This window comes from Oncorhynchus gorbuscha, linkage group LG06 (assembly GCF_021184085.1).
Source record: "Oncorhynchus gorbuscha isolate QuinsamMale2020 ecotype Even-year linkage group LG06, OgorEven_v1.0, whole genome shotgun sequence".
Classification (NCBI taxonomy): domain Eukaryota; kingdom Metazoa; phylum Chordata; class Actinopteri; order Salmoniformes; family Salmonidae; genus Oncorhynchus; species Oncorhynchus gorbuscha.
Window position 1 is genome coordinate 81,881,403 of NC_060178.1, and position 15,501 is coordinate 81,896,903.

The 15,501-nt window shown below is 40.0% G+C and overlaps 1 long non-coding RNA gene across 1 annotated transcript; it reads left to right on the top strand.

Annotated features, from left to right (window-relative positions):
• The first annotated feature begins 14,759 nt into the window (after window positions 1-14,759).
• On the top strand, window positions 14,760-15,313 carry LOC124037273. The gene is made up of 2 exons (XR_006839153.1): window positions 14,760-14,818; window positions 14,950-15,313. It is a non-coding gene; the product is annotated as an uncharacterized LOC124037273 (long non-coding RNA).
• Window positions 15,314-15,501: the final 188 nt, after the last annotated feature.

A 15,501-nucleotide genomic window follows, 5' to 3' on the forward strand; every position in this document is an offset into this window, starting at 1 on the left:
GTCAAAGACAGTCCAGTATGAAGAAAGGCAGAAACTGCTTCTCCAATATAAATCCCCGATCACACTTGCAGGCGATGACATGGCAACATTGGCTAGCTAAACTCATGTGCAGAAACACGTCGTCGGCTCTTGTGGTCATCTCTCGCCGAACTGCGCAAGCTGTCAAATCAAAGGCACTCCTTCGATTTAAAGTTGTTTTTGACAAAAATGAAAACGTGTCAGTTTGTAACTACTAACAACTACTTAAGACTTTGGCTCGAATCTAGGTTGTGCCTTTACATTTTGAGAAAATGGATAACGAGCGAAACTAACGTCTCTCATTGACTTCTCCAACCCCTGCCCCTTCTCCCCCCCTGCGCAGTGTTGCCAACTCCTCAGTCAAGAAAGTAGCTGTTGACTGTCCTTTTTATTTTATTTTTTATAAACAACAAATCAATACATAAAGCACATGAGGGAACACAAGCACACATAGATTACAAACAATGGACAATCGAGCTAGGGGGTACAATATCACATTACAATTACACAAGGACCTTAAGGGACATGCATATATACTTACAATTCTAACAGCTTTTTTGTTAGTAGAGCATTTAACCGTCTTAAAATACAGTTCAATTTCTTTTTTGTAGGATACGAAAATGTGTTTTTTTGTAAATTTACATTTGTGTATATGAAATTTGGCCAAAAGAATAATAAAATTAATTACATAAAAATGATTCCGCTTATTTCTATTGTATGTAAACAATCCAAACAGTAAATTTCTCCACAATAGTGTAAAATCTTCATAAATGTGTTCAATTATAAACCTACTGATGTCTTGCCGCAGTTTTCTTACATGCATACAATGCCAAAAAAAGATGCACAACTGTTTCTGGGTGGTCATTACAAAAGGAGCAATTTGAGTTGATGTTTTCCTTAAACTTCTTCATATAGTGGTTGGCAGGATAATATTTATGAATAATTTTAAAGGAAACTTCCTTAATTTTGTTAACAAGTAGGTATGTTTGTGGCAACATCCAAACTTTTTTCCAACAGATATTATCAATAAATCCATTCCAATAAGGCATGACATAAGGTATAGATACAACATCCTGCTGAAACAAGGATCGTATCGCTCTGTTGTTGAATGGACCAAAAGAGAAACAAATCTTTCCTACTGATGAGTCAACAGGGTCAATAGAAGGTAGGCTCTGAGGGTCAGGTCTTGACATGTTCCTGAATAACATGGCAACACCTGAGGGAATGGCATCTAAAACAATTGCAAAAACATTTAGGTGTTACAGGGACCTTGTAAAGTGATAAGAATTCTTTATAACTGAGTAAAAGACCCTCTGCATTTACCAGTTGGCTAACCAATAGGATATTATTTCTGAACCAATATTCTAAAAACAGAGAGGTATTTTTATACAATATATCCCGATTATTCCATATATAATATCTGTGTGGAGACAAATTGTGTTTATAAATTAAGGACCATGACAAGAAAACCTGCCGATGAAAAGCAGAAAGTTTCACTGGAACTTTGTCAATATTATAATTGCAAATCAACATGAAGTTAAGGCCACCAAAAGTAGAGAAGACACGATGAGGAATAAAATTCCAGATAGAAGTGGGTCTTCTTAGGAATTGTTTTATCCAATTGATCTTGAAAGTATTATTTAAAGTAGTAAAATCCAGAAAATTCAGTCCACCATTCTCATAAGTGTTCATTACAACAGTTTTCCTAATGTAATGGGTACGGTTTCTCCAAAGAAAGTTGAAAAGCATCTGGTCTATCTCCTTGCTTATTTTACGGTCAAGATATAAAGATAGAGCATAATATGTTAGTCTAGAGATACCTTCAGCCTTGGTTATTAGGACTCTACCTTTTAAAGATAAGTCCCTCTGTAGCCATTGATTTAGTTTCTTCTGGGTTTTTTAAATAAGAGGGTTAAAATTTAGTAAGCCTCTAGACTTCTGATCCTTTGTAATGGTTATGCCTAAATATGTAAGTTCTTCTTTTACTGGAATACCATAATATGAAGGTGTCACACAATCTTTGACAGCCATGAGTTCACATTTCTTAATGTTAAGATATAGACCAGACGCTTTGGAAAAGGATTGTATCACATTGATCGATATGGGAATTTGGTTAGCGTCTTTCAGAAAAAGTGTAGTATCGTCAGCCAGCTGGCTTATAATAATTTCTTTACCAGCTATGGAAATACCTTGTACAGGACTATTATTTAAAGAATTTGCAAGAAGTTGGGTGATTAATAAAAACAGGTACGGAGAGATAGGACAACCTTGCCTAATTCCTCTCTTTAACTCAAATCTAGGTGAGGTGCCATATTTCAATTTGATAGAGCTGTTACCATTTGCATAGAGAGTCTTAATAGCCTTACAGAAAAAATCCCCAAAGCCAAGTCTCTCAAGGGAGTGGAAGAGAAACTGATGCTCTACTGTGTCAAATGCTTTATAAAAATCTAAAAATAATATGAAGCTATCCTCAGTTATTAGGTCTGAGTAGTCAAGTACGTCTAATACTAGTCTGACATTGTTAGAAATATGTCTGTTCCTCATGAAGCCAGACTGTGTTTCATCAATGATTGCATCCAGAACTTCTTTAATTCTTTTTGCAAGTAGTGAGGCTAATATCTTATAGTCATTATTAAGAAGACAAATTGGACGCCAGTTATCGATGAGCAGCACTTCTTTTTTAGGCTTAGGTATCAGTGTTATTAACCCCTGACTCATTGTAGGAGGGAGAACATTGTTTTTAATACTCTCTAAAAAAGACTTCGAATAGGAAGGGAGCTACTTGTTCAGAAAATAATTTGTAAAATTCTGATGTAATTCCATCAATACCTGGTGATTTATTGTTCTTTAGATGTTTGATAGACTCTATAATCTCTTCAACTTTGATGGGTTCATCACACTGTTTAGATTCTATATCACTGATAGAGTGAACATTATTCAGTGAGTTAAAAAACATATCTGTGGATTCCTGACAGTACGTAGAGCTATACAATTTTCTGTAAAAATTGCTGCAGTATTTAGCGATTAATTTTTGGTCATCTGTAATAACACCATCAATGTTTAACTTATGGATAGTGTTATTTTTAGAGTGAAATTTCTCAAGTCTAAAGAAATAGGATGAATTCTGTTCTCCCTACTCAATCCATTTTTTCCTAGATCTAATGAAGGCTCCTTCTGCTTTTAATTTATATATATTATCCAGTTTATTTTGTAACTCAATTAGTTCCATCTTCTCCTCCCCCAAGAGGTCGGCTGGGGACCTCTGAGAAAGGGAAGTTATCTTAATGATCACCTTTTCCTCCTCAGCTCTTCTGGTCTTAGCAAGATTACTACCATATTTTCTAAGATATTTGGACACCTCAAATTTAAAGAGCTCCCAGTTCTTGCAATAAGATTTTTCTTCACAAGCCCTTTCCCAAAAGTGTGAGAGCAGATCTTTAACCTCAAATGTAACTATATCATTATTTAATAATGAGCTATTTAGCTTCCAGTAGGATGCTCTACCAAGGTTTGTATCAGGGGTAAATATTTTGATATCAATGTAAATAGCCTTATGGTCTGTGAGGGGAGTAGTACAAATATTTGTAGTAACACACTCACTTTCAATACATTTGGATATAAGTCAAAAATCTATTCTGGATTGTCTGGAGCCTGTTTTGTTACTCCAAGTGAATGATCTGTCGGCCGGAAACCTCTCTCTCCATATATCAGTAAGATCAAACTTTTCCATAAAAAGTATTAAACGCAAATTCTGATTGGTTGGCCTACCTGGGGGCCATCTATCAGTTGAATTATCTATTGTAATGTTAAAGTCCCCTCCTATCAATAATAACGAATTGGGAAATTTAGATAACCAATGAAGTATATGTTTCTCTATAGATTCAAGCAACTCATCATTCTCATGGTTGGTGTTGTACCCGTAGAAGTTTACAGTAATGAGTGTAATGTCATTGTAACTGATCACAAGACAAATAAAGTGATCAAAGGGGTCACATTCCGAGTGTAGAATATTACCACCAAAGGTATTTTTCATTGTATTGACACCAGCAGAGCGTTGAGATCCATGGGAAAGCCAAATATCGTTGCCCCACTGTGACCTCCAGAAGTTGGCATCAGCAGAAATTGAGTGAGACTATTGAAAAAAGCAAAAATATTTTCGAAATTGTTTAGCAAATAAAAATAAGGCCTTGCGCTTCACACTGTTTCGTAACCCCCTAGCATTAAGAGATAATATAGACAAAGACAAAACAACAAAGATTATATAAAAGTATAAACTGTAGTAGGATGAGTCAAAGACGTAGGAGCAGTGAATGTAAACGATAAGGAACCGAGATCTGCACCATTTAAGTCCATTTAAAGTGAAAATAGCTTATTCCATAACTTTTGAAATGCAACTCAACTGGAAATTATGTTCAAGACCAAACCAAGGGTTCTTGTAGTAAGAGAGACTAAAAACCCTCTTTAGTGTAATCAGGAACTATTCTGAGAAATCAAACAAATAATAATTTAAATAAAAGGGTACCTACTATTTTAAGTACATATGAAAACTGATCATAAAATAATTGAATAACAAAATGTTTTACATATAAACGTTCCTAAGACCTTTTTTGGAAATAAGTATTAATAACTAAATAGAACAATAACCGTGTAAAGTCAGAGCTGACCTGTATGCCATTTAAAACAGTATCTTAGTTACTGTATACATAAAACATAAATTCAGCTTTCAATCTTCTTCGTAAGTTTATAAACAAAATAGGACTTCTGGTCATACAAGAACAAACTAATGAATTGAAATACCTGAGTATTCCTTTAAAATAGTCACCTGATACTTGTTAGGTAAACAACATAAGGAAAATGAGAATACCATGGCTGAAACCATCAACCTGTTCCTTCTGGTGAGATTTTAGGGAGGAATATGGATTTCTGAACCGTTGATGAAACCTCGTCCTCCGACGAAGTAAGCAGCCTTCCCCTCACTTCGTGCTATCTTTATCGTTGGCCACAACTTGTTCCTTCTTTCTATGTCTTCCGGGCTGAGATGCTCGGCGAAATACCATGGCTCTGAAGGAAGGCGTTCTTCCTAGCAGCTTTCCAGACAGCATCCCTGTAGAATCTGGTAGTGAATAGGATGATGATACCCCTGGGTCTTGAATCGCTTTGCTGTTGCTTCTTGCCGAAGCGATGTACAACGTCGATGGTATCACCAACTTTGTTCTTCTCTGCAGGCAAAACTTCTTGGCAGATACGGATAGCCTCTCCTCGCACATCTTCATTCTCCACCTCTGGCAAGCCGTAGAGTCTCAGGTTCCATTTTCTTGTGTATTGTTCCAGATCAGTGAGACGTCTATGGTAGACATTGTTATTCTTTTACACCCTTTCCACATTTTTTTCAACTTTTGCCACTCTCGTTTTCACATCATTAATTTCACCACATGCAACCTCCACAGTCTTTTTCAAGCCTTCGATAACCATGGTGTTCACGCCTACCATTTTCTAACCATATTTTTTGTTGTTGTATACAATCTACATTTAACAATCTAAATGGACCAAAAACAGACAATCAAAAAAACTGTCAATGGCAATGTGAGAAAATTAAGATAACTAGTCTGGCCTTAATTCAGGTGAATTGTTTTTTTTCCAGACCCCCCTCCACACACACCCAGGCTGTGCTGGCTCACAGAAAGAGTGTGTCGTCGTCATTTTGGTCAAGGCTCTCTATGGTAGGTTCAGCAACTGAGGGAGCTGACTTAAATGAGTAAGCAGCTGATGTGCCAAAAAGCTGCAAAACATTATCAGGCAGCTGGTGCTCATAGCAAGCCTCACCAGGCAGCTTAAGTCCATATAGAATATACAGGATGGAGTTTAGGGTCTGCAAGGACATCCGATTTCTAAGTTTGCTTTTTACCACACTCATCTGGCTGAATACTCTCTCGACTTCAGCATTTGAGTGTGGCAAGGACAACACAGACACAGCAGCCATGGCAAGTTCTTGAAACGGGTTGATATCAGCTGCATCCCTGAAATCTCACTCCAGAAGCCCAGTGTGTTTTTTGTCTCATTCCATTTATTAAGATGGATGGCACGCCATTGCTGGACAAGCTTGTTTATCTCTGCAGGGGAGTAGCCAAGGAGCTTGGCTATTTTTTTCTATTTCTCCAGGGCTCTTTTTGTGCTTTAGAGTTTCCTCCACATTGAAAACTGACATGTACTGCAATGCTTCGATGTTGTCCGGCAGTCTCACCCTCAACTCATTAGTGAGGGAGATGGTGAAGGCTACACGCTGCTTTCGGACAATGTTTTCATCCTCAGGCGCAAGGTGGAGCTCAGCTGCCTTTGACTCAAAAAGGTAACTAAGGTACGGTTTGGGACTGATATATCCATCTATTGGCCCTTTGAGGACATCAACATTTGCCAGTAGATTCAGCACCCTGCTGCTCACAGATTTGATCAGGCTAACCAAGCTGTCAAGTAGCTTAAGATGATCTACTTGCTCTCCCTCAAAAGTCTTGATGGCCAACTGTACCTCACCCAGCACTAACTTCAGAAAAGTCAGATACAATATGTTTTGAGGATCACTGTACATGGAGTATAAAACCTCAGCCATGTAGCAGTGTTCACTGGACTTGGTCACTGCAAAATATAGCCTAAGCTCCTACCACTGGTCCAAAATGCGTGAAACCGTGGGTTCAATGGAGAGCCAACGTGTGGCACACACCTTGAATATCTGTAAAGGTTTCTCCCCACAGTTGATGGTCTTATATATGGCCTTGTCATCCCCAAAGCCAATTCCTCCTTTGGTCGCCTCTCCTTCCAGTTCTTGGCTGCCAATGTCTGGAATGAACAGCAAAAATCTCTGAAACTGGAAACACTTATCTCCCTCACTTAAGTGCCAGCTGTCAGAGCAGCTAACAGATCACTGCACCTGTACATAGCCCATCTATAAATAGCCCAAGCATCTACCTCTTACCCTTATGTATTTATTTATTTTGCTCCTTTGCACCCCAGTATTCTACTTTGCACACCTTTACCTCCCTTATCTCACCTCATTTGCTCACATTGTATACAGACTTATTTTTATACTGTATGTTTGTTTTACTCCATGTGTAACTCTGTGTTGTTATGTGTCAAACTGCTTAGCTTTATCTTGGCCAGGTCGCAGTTGTAAATGAGAACTTGTTCTCAACTTGTCTACCTGTTTGAATAAAGGTTAAATAAATAAATAAAAACATATTCTTTTTAAATCTGGCCTTGGAGGCCTCCCTGAGCTTTGAAGACACTGAAAACCAGTTATAAGTCTCTCGTACCAAGTACTCCACACTACGGGGATGGTGTCATTAGAAACATAACTTATAGCAAGCTGGAAAGAGTGGCACACACAGCAAATAAGAACAAGATATTTGAGGCCATACTCTTCCTTCAGCACTTTATGGACCCCATTGTTAATCCCCATCATAACAGAGGCATTGTCAGTCCCTATCCCCAGGAGTTTCTCTTTTTTAAGACAACACTTCTCGAGGAAAGCCACAACAGCACGGGCTATAGATTTGGCATCTCTTTCCTCCAACTCAACAAGCCTCATAAATGTTGATACAATTGTCTGCTTGGTGTCACTTGTCGTGGAAGATTCATAATTTGTTGGTAACATATGTAAGATGTTTTATATTCATCAAATGTGTGTAAGTTACTTCTCAACAGAATGGTATTTTTGTATAATACTGTGGCGGGGTTGCAGTTATCTGTTCTATGTCAAGACTAAGTTGCATGGGCCACAGAGAGGGGAGAGGTCAACGTGTCATCATGTGTAAACATATCTCTTGACTCCACAATGTCTGTGTGCCAGTTCAGTGTGTCTCCGTGAGCTTGTCCAGGATTGGTTGTATTTAGAGTTGGTTGTATCTAAATGACAATTTGATATATGCCTGTTGATATGGAGGATTGGTTTATGGTTCTGGGGTTTGAGTAAGGAGACAAAGCTGAACGATTTATTATGTCTATGCTGTCTGACTATGTGTGTTCTTTGCTATTAAAGGATGGCAGTTGCAATGCAGGGGGGCTCTCAGAGATTTCATGGTTAGACACTGAATTGCCTGAGAGTCACAGGATTGTGATAGAGCTCATATAATTAAAGATGGACTTTGATAACTAACTCTAACGTGTGTGTGTGGTTTGCTCCCATGATTTGGTAAATAGAGGAAATTTCCACGACACACTAAAGTACCTTATCACAACCTCCAGGTATTTAGAAACACTTACATCCGTAGACTCATCGAGGAGGAGGCTGAAACGCTGGTCACCCACATTTGCAACCAACTTTTTCAGAAAGTATGGTGCTAGAACACCATTAATAATTTCTGTGCACTTTGAAGTGGGTAGCAGCAGTGGAGTCTGAGAAAGCAGCTCTACATGCTTCTCCAATGTGATCACATGCCAGCATGGAACAGTGTTCAGCGATAGCTAATGTCATGGTGGCCTCAGCCTTTTTTGCAGAGTCAATTTTTAACCATAAATGGCAGCCTGTTTTGGGTGGAACTGTTATAGGGCTTTGCCATTTGAGTATGTTTTCGAGTTGTCATGTGTTTTTTTACATCACTAAGTTTGGCGTAGAAATCAGCCATACAAAACAGGCAGTATGCCAGTGTATCATCTCCAATAAACGGCTTCAACCAGGCTTTGAATTCAGGGTTTAATTCCCACTCCTTTCTGTATTTTTGAGTGTACAGTTTAGACTGAGACATGATGAGCTAGCCACCTAGATGTTTAGCTTATGTCACAGAGAGGCACAAACACGGTGGACAAGGTGAGTAAGTGACTGAGGCTGTGTGAGTCAAGTGCAGTGATTTATTTTATACAAAGAACATTTTACATTTGTATCCCGCCCTGAATTTTTTTATTTATTTCACCTTTATTTAACCAGGTAGGCTAGTTGAGAACAAGTTCTCATTTACAACTGTGACCTGGCCAAGATAAAGCATAGCAGTGTGAACAGACAACAACACAGAGTTACACATGGAGTAAACAATAAACAAGTCAATAACACAGTAGGAAAAAAAGAAAGTCTATATACATTGGGTGCAAAAGGCATGAGGAGGTAGGTGAATAATTACAATTTAGCAGATTAACACTGGAGTGATAAATGATCAGATGGTCATGTGCAGGAAGAGATACTGGTGTGCAAAAGAGCAGAAAAGTAAATAAATAAAAACAGTATGGGGATGAGGTAGGTAAATTGGGTGGGCTATCTACCGGTGGACTATGTACAGCTGCAGCGATCGGTTAGCTGCTTAGATAGCAGATGTTTAAAGCTGGTGAGGGAGATAAGTCTCCAACTTCAGCGATTTTTGCAATTCGTTCCAGTCACAGGCAGCAGAGAACTGGAAGGAAAGGTGGCCAAATGAGGCATTGGCTTTAGGGATGATCAGTGAGATACACCTGCTGGAGCGCGTGCTACGGGTGGGTGTTGCCATCGTGACCAGTAAACTGAGATAAGGCGGAGCTTTACCTAGCATGGACTTGTAGATGACCTGGAGCCAGTGGGTCTGGCGACGAATATGTAGCGAGGGCCAGCCGACGAGAGCATACAGGTCGCAGTGGTGGGTAGTATAAGGTGCTTTAGTAACAAAACGGATGGCACTGTGATAAACTGCATCCAGTTTGCTGAGTAGAGCATTGGAAGCTATTTTGTAGATGACATCGCCAAAGTCGAGGATCGGTAGGATAGTCAGTTTTACTAGGGTAAGTTTGGCGGTGTGAGTGAAGGAGGCTTTGTTGCGAAATAGAAAGCCGACTCTAGATTTGATTTTAGATTGGAGATGTTTGATATGAGTCTGGAAGGAGAGTTTACAGTCTAGCCAGACACCTAGATACTTATAGATGTCCACATATTCTAGGTCGGAACCATCCAGGGTGGTGATGCTAGTCGGGCGTGCGTGCGGGTGCAGGCAGTGAACGGTTGAAAAGCATGCATTTGGTTTTACTAGCGGTTAAGAGCAGTTGGAGGCCACGGAACGAGTGTTGTATGGCATTGAAGCTCATTTGGAGGTTCGATAGCACAGTGTCCAAGGAAGGTCCAGAAGTATACAGAATGGTGTCGTCTGCATAGAGGTGGATCAGGGAATCGCCCACAGCAAGAGCAACATCATTGGTATATACAGAGAAAGAGTCGGCCCGAGAATTGAACCCTGTGGCACCCCCACAGAGACTGCCAGAGGACCGGACAACATGCCCTCCGATTTGACACACCGAACACTGTCTGCAAAGTAGTTGGTGAACCAGGCAAGGCAGTCATTAGAAAAACCGAAGCTACTGAGTCTGCAGATAAGAATATGGTGATTGACAGAGTCGAAAGCCTTGGCCTTGGCCAGGTCGATGAAGACGGCTGCACAGTACTGTCTTTTATCGATGGCGGTTATATCGTTTAGTACCTTGAGCGTGGCTGAGGTGCACCCGTGACCGGCTCGGAAACCAGATTGCACAGCGGAGAAGGTACGGTGGGATTCGACATGGTCAGTGATCTGTTTGTTGACTTGGCTTTCGAAGATCTTAGATGGGCATGGCAGGAAGGATATAGATCTGTAACAGTTTGGGTCCAGGGTGTCTCCTCCTTTGAAGAGGGGGATGACCGCGGCAGCTTTCCAATCCTTGGGGATCTCAGACGATATGAAAGAGAGGTTGAACAGGCTGGTAATAGGGGTTGCGACAATGGCGGAGGATAGTTTCCGAAATAGAGGGTCCAGATTGTCAAGCCCAGCTGATATGTATGGGTCCGGGTTTTGCAGCTCTTTCAGAACAAGGAGGGGGGCGGAGCTGTTGGCCGAGGTTGGAGTAGCCAGGAGGAAGGCATGGCCAGCCGTTGAGAAATGCTTTTTTGAAGTTTTCGATTATCATGCATTTATCGGTGGTGACCGTGTTACCTAGCCTCAGTGCAGTGGGCAGCTGGGAGGAGGTGCTCTTGTTCTCCATGGACTTTACAGTGTCCCAGAAGTTTTTGGAGTTGGAGCTACAGGATGTACATTTCTGCTTGAAAAAGCTGGCCTTTGCTTTCCTGACTGACTGCGTGTATTGGTTCCTGACTTCCCTGAACAGTTGCATTTCTTTGATTAGGTGCAATATTATTTTATGTTGTTCAGATTGAATACATTTTGAATTGTTACATCTATATGCACTTTGTTTATATACAATTTAAAAAGTTATATTTTAAATGCACATGTGTAATAACATCCTTCTTTTTTACCGTTATTTCAATTTGTGGGATGCTGCAGTTTTGCAAATTGTTATTTATTTTTCTTTGATATGGTGCAATATTCTATTATGCTGTTCAGATTGTATTAATTTTGAATGGTTAGATTTATATGCACTTTGTTTAAAAGGTTATACTTTAAATACAAATGTTTAATGGCATTCTTTTTCATAACAAACCAATGCATTTTTAAATACATTGTGGTTAAGGTAGAGTATGATTTCATATAATAATTTAATTAGAATTGTTTTAACACCAATCATAGTGAAACTATCGCAAACTGTTTGACTTGAAAAATATATATATAATCATTTTAAAGAACTGTTTTGGAGTCAAACGAGACGGCTCTTTTTGGCGGCTCTTTTTGGTGAGCTGAGCCGAACGAGCCGGCTCACTGAAAAGAGTTGGAATGCCCATCACTAAATTGTCAATGGTTGCTTGTGCAAGAATCTCTCACCATTGAATGGGTGATACAAGATAGATCAGGCTATACAGATCTCTGCTGGAGCCAGACCCATAGAGATAGATAGAGGAATCCTCTTTGTATTTACGCAATTATAGAGAGCAATGGTAATGGCATATTTTTGTAGGCACTAACTCCTGAGTTCTCTGTAGTTTATTTTGCATAAACACCCCAAATAAGGTATGTGGTAAACACAGGTTAAGGAGATCTGATGTTTTGTTATATGAGATAATCTTCATCAGCTAACATCACTTCATTTTTATTTTTTATTAAGCATTTATGTAATCAAAAAGCACATAAAATGACCTTGATGAATTATCTGACTGATATTATCTCATAGAACAAAACGTATATGATCTCCTAAGCCTGTGTTAAACTCAGCCCTTTTTTCTTTTGCATTTATCCCAAAACCCTTTTCTTTCAATATAGGAATAGCTGAACAAACCAGGAGTGACTCTTTTCTGGGGTTTTGGACTACAAACTGGTGAGCACGAAGCAGCTGTGACAACATAAAACATTTTTTAAAACTAGGCAAGTCAGTTAAGAACAAATTATTGTTTACAATGGCGACCTACCGGGGAACAGTGGGTTAACTGCCTTGTTCAGGGGAAGAACAACATATCTTTACCTTGTCAGCTCAGGGATGTGATCGGGTAACCTTTTGGTCACTGGCCCAATGCTCTAGCCACTAGGCTACCTGCCGAGCCATTGAGGCTATTTCCATAAAGTAGTTGATTTTCTTATTCACGATTGGCTGATCCCTCATGATGACCCGGTTGACTCCAACGGGGTCAGCCAATGACGTTGGAAGTCCCTCCCAGTTGACTACATTAAAGTGGTGGAAGCACTCAATCGCGAAAAAGCCTCCATCGTTCTCTATGGCCAGACCCTATTGCCATACCAGCTGCTACTGAGCTCTGCTCTGCATAGCCCATGAGTGATGCAGTGATTTGATTGGTTTCCACTGACGATATGTGAATGGGGTGACATCTCTGCACATGATCGGCCAATGTCTTGGGGCAGAGGCTATTTGTTTCATTTTCTTGTTACTTTTTATAAATCCAGGATTTTTTAAAAAAAAAACCAAGAGTAACCTTGTCCGTACATAGGACAATTCCCCGGATTCTGCATTTAAAAAATGTCGCGCAACCGTCATTGGCAAATAAAGTTACACGTAAAATAGTGCACACATATTATTAAATAAACAAATAGTCTAAAAAAGAATAGGTCTTTGGCATGTGTAAATGTGCATTTGGGCATTTATAATGAACATGTCTCTCTGTGGCACGCCAACATCAGCAGATGGTGAAATCACTTTCTGGCTAATTTCTCGTTGTCAGACTCTCGTCGACAGATGACACGGGGAGAATCTGTCGTTGGTAATGTAGAATTATGTGTGATTTTCGTCATTGATTTTTTGAAGAATTCGGATTAGGCAGTGTTTAAACTGGTGCGGTGATTTTCAAACCCATGTGCAGATGATACATGGTTTCCATTAGATTCAACAGCCACAAAGTCAAACTTGGCTGTATTGTAAAATTCATGAAAACCAAAAATTGCTTTTTGGCCATTATAAACACGGGTGAAATTCGCCGAAGGTGGGAAGGGGTTTGGCGAAGAGATTCCGTTTGTGATGGAAGAGTCTTCACTTCCTTGCATTGCACATAGGTCATGGAAAAAAAAACATAGGCTCGTTTGAGTAAGGCGAAAGCAACAGACTGCAGACGAAAATCGAAGAGTGAAAACATGGCAGGTGCATCTGCCACAGTCGAAAGTAGGTTTTCCAACAGCAAAGCGCAGTGCAACATGTCAGCAATGTTCCCTCTAAACTGGCATTGTTCCCCCTGGACTGCGTGCAGAATACATATCAGCCTGTGCAGAGAAGCATAGCTTGAAGTTCACTCAACTTTCTAGTTTTCTCCCTTAGTTAACACAATCAACATTTCACTTTACAGTAGGATTTGTGATCGAATCAACGCAACATTAGCCAATTTTAATGCAACATACCTACACAAAATTAACTATGCAAAACTAACTATGCAAGAGATGTTGTAGGCAGAATGGATCAGAGTAGGATTCTACTAGATTGACACACGACTCAGCCCATACTCTATACACAGACCGGTGCGACATAACCAATCAGAGCTGTAATAGGCCTATATGCAAATAGGCCATTGCCATAGATCGATCTGTGCCATTCAAAATTTCAGCTGTACTTCCTTTACTGCATGAGCGGTAGTGAGTAGATGGCTTGTTTTGAGATCAAAGTGAGAGCTGCATGTAGCCATGTGGGCACATTTGTTCATATCCTTTGATAGTTGGTGAGTTATTAGTCCAGTTATAGATCATTTGTAGTGAGCAATGGGGCAGATATGGCTTCCTACAAGAGCACAAAACATGTACATTTCTAGACATCTTTGAAAGAGTGGGGTAAATAGCTTTTTTGTCTTAAAGTGGCAGTGTTGTATTTTGAGACATGCTTGAATAAATTAAGTAGCCAATAGGCAGAAGGTAGCATAATTTGTCTGACAATGCTATGGGAATAATAACACATTTTATTTTGTGAAGTTATTTCTTGTATCAAACACCACAACAACATTTTCAGTCTCCTCCTTGTCTGGAGGAGAAGTGGATAAACAGGTTAATGTCAAGCCCTGCATGTTTTTTCTCTCAAAAGTCTCATGGAATGTAGACCTAAATTGAACACCACACATTGGCTGCTACTGTAGGCTGAATTATAGAAAAGCTATGTCCATGTTAAAATGTTATGGGATGCATTTTCTCTGTAGTTTTTGATGGTAGGCCTCTCTGGAAAGCCTACATTATGATGAAATAGCCACAGTAGCCTACTAGACCACTGTCTGAAACTAACTGTTCACAGTAAACGTGCGCTGCCATGTTCCAGGCAATGTTTTTCCGCTCCTCAATTGTCCAGTGTTGGTGATCATGTGCCCACTGTAGCCGCTTCTTCTTGTTTTTAGCTGGTAGGAGTGGAACCCGGTGTGGTCGTCTGCTGCAACAGCCCATCCGTGACAAGGATCGACGAGTTGTGCCTTCTGAGATGCCGTTCTGCACACCACTGTTGTACCGCGCCGTTAATTGTCTGTTTATGGCCCACCTGTTAGCTTCCACGATTCTTGCCATTCTTCTTTGACCTTTCTCATCAACGAGCTGTTTTCGCTTACAGGATTGCCACTGACTGGATGCTTTTTGTTTGTCGCTCCATTCTCAGTAAACCCCAAGACACTGCCATGAAAATCCCAGATGGGCGGCCGTTTCTGAGATACTGGATCCGGCGCGCCCGTCACCAACGATCATACCACGCTCAAAGTTGTTTAGGTCACTCGTTTTGCCCCTTTTAACTTCAATTGAACAGTAACTGAATGCCTTGATGCTTGTATGCCCGCTTTATATAGCAAGCCATGGCCATGTGACCCACTGTCTGTAGGAGCCATACATTTTTGTGAAATTGGTGGTGTAGCTAATAAACTGGCTGGCGAGTGTATGCGTGTACATTGTACTATTCATTTGATGTGAGAGAGACTGAAAGTCTGTCTATTTGTTGTCCCTTTTGTACTTAAATTATTTGCCAGTAATATAACATTTGACATGTCTCTATTTTGACACTTTTGTGAGTGTAATGTTTACTGTTGATTTCAGATTGTTTATTATCTATTCCACTTGCTTTGGCAATGTAAACATGTTTCCCATGCCAATAAATCCCTTGGAATTGAATCGAGCGTCAAATGTCATATTCAATTGTACATATCCACTCTATGCATGA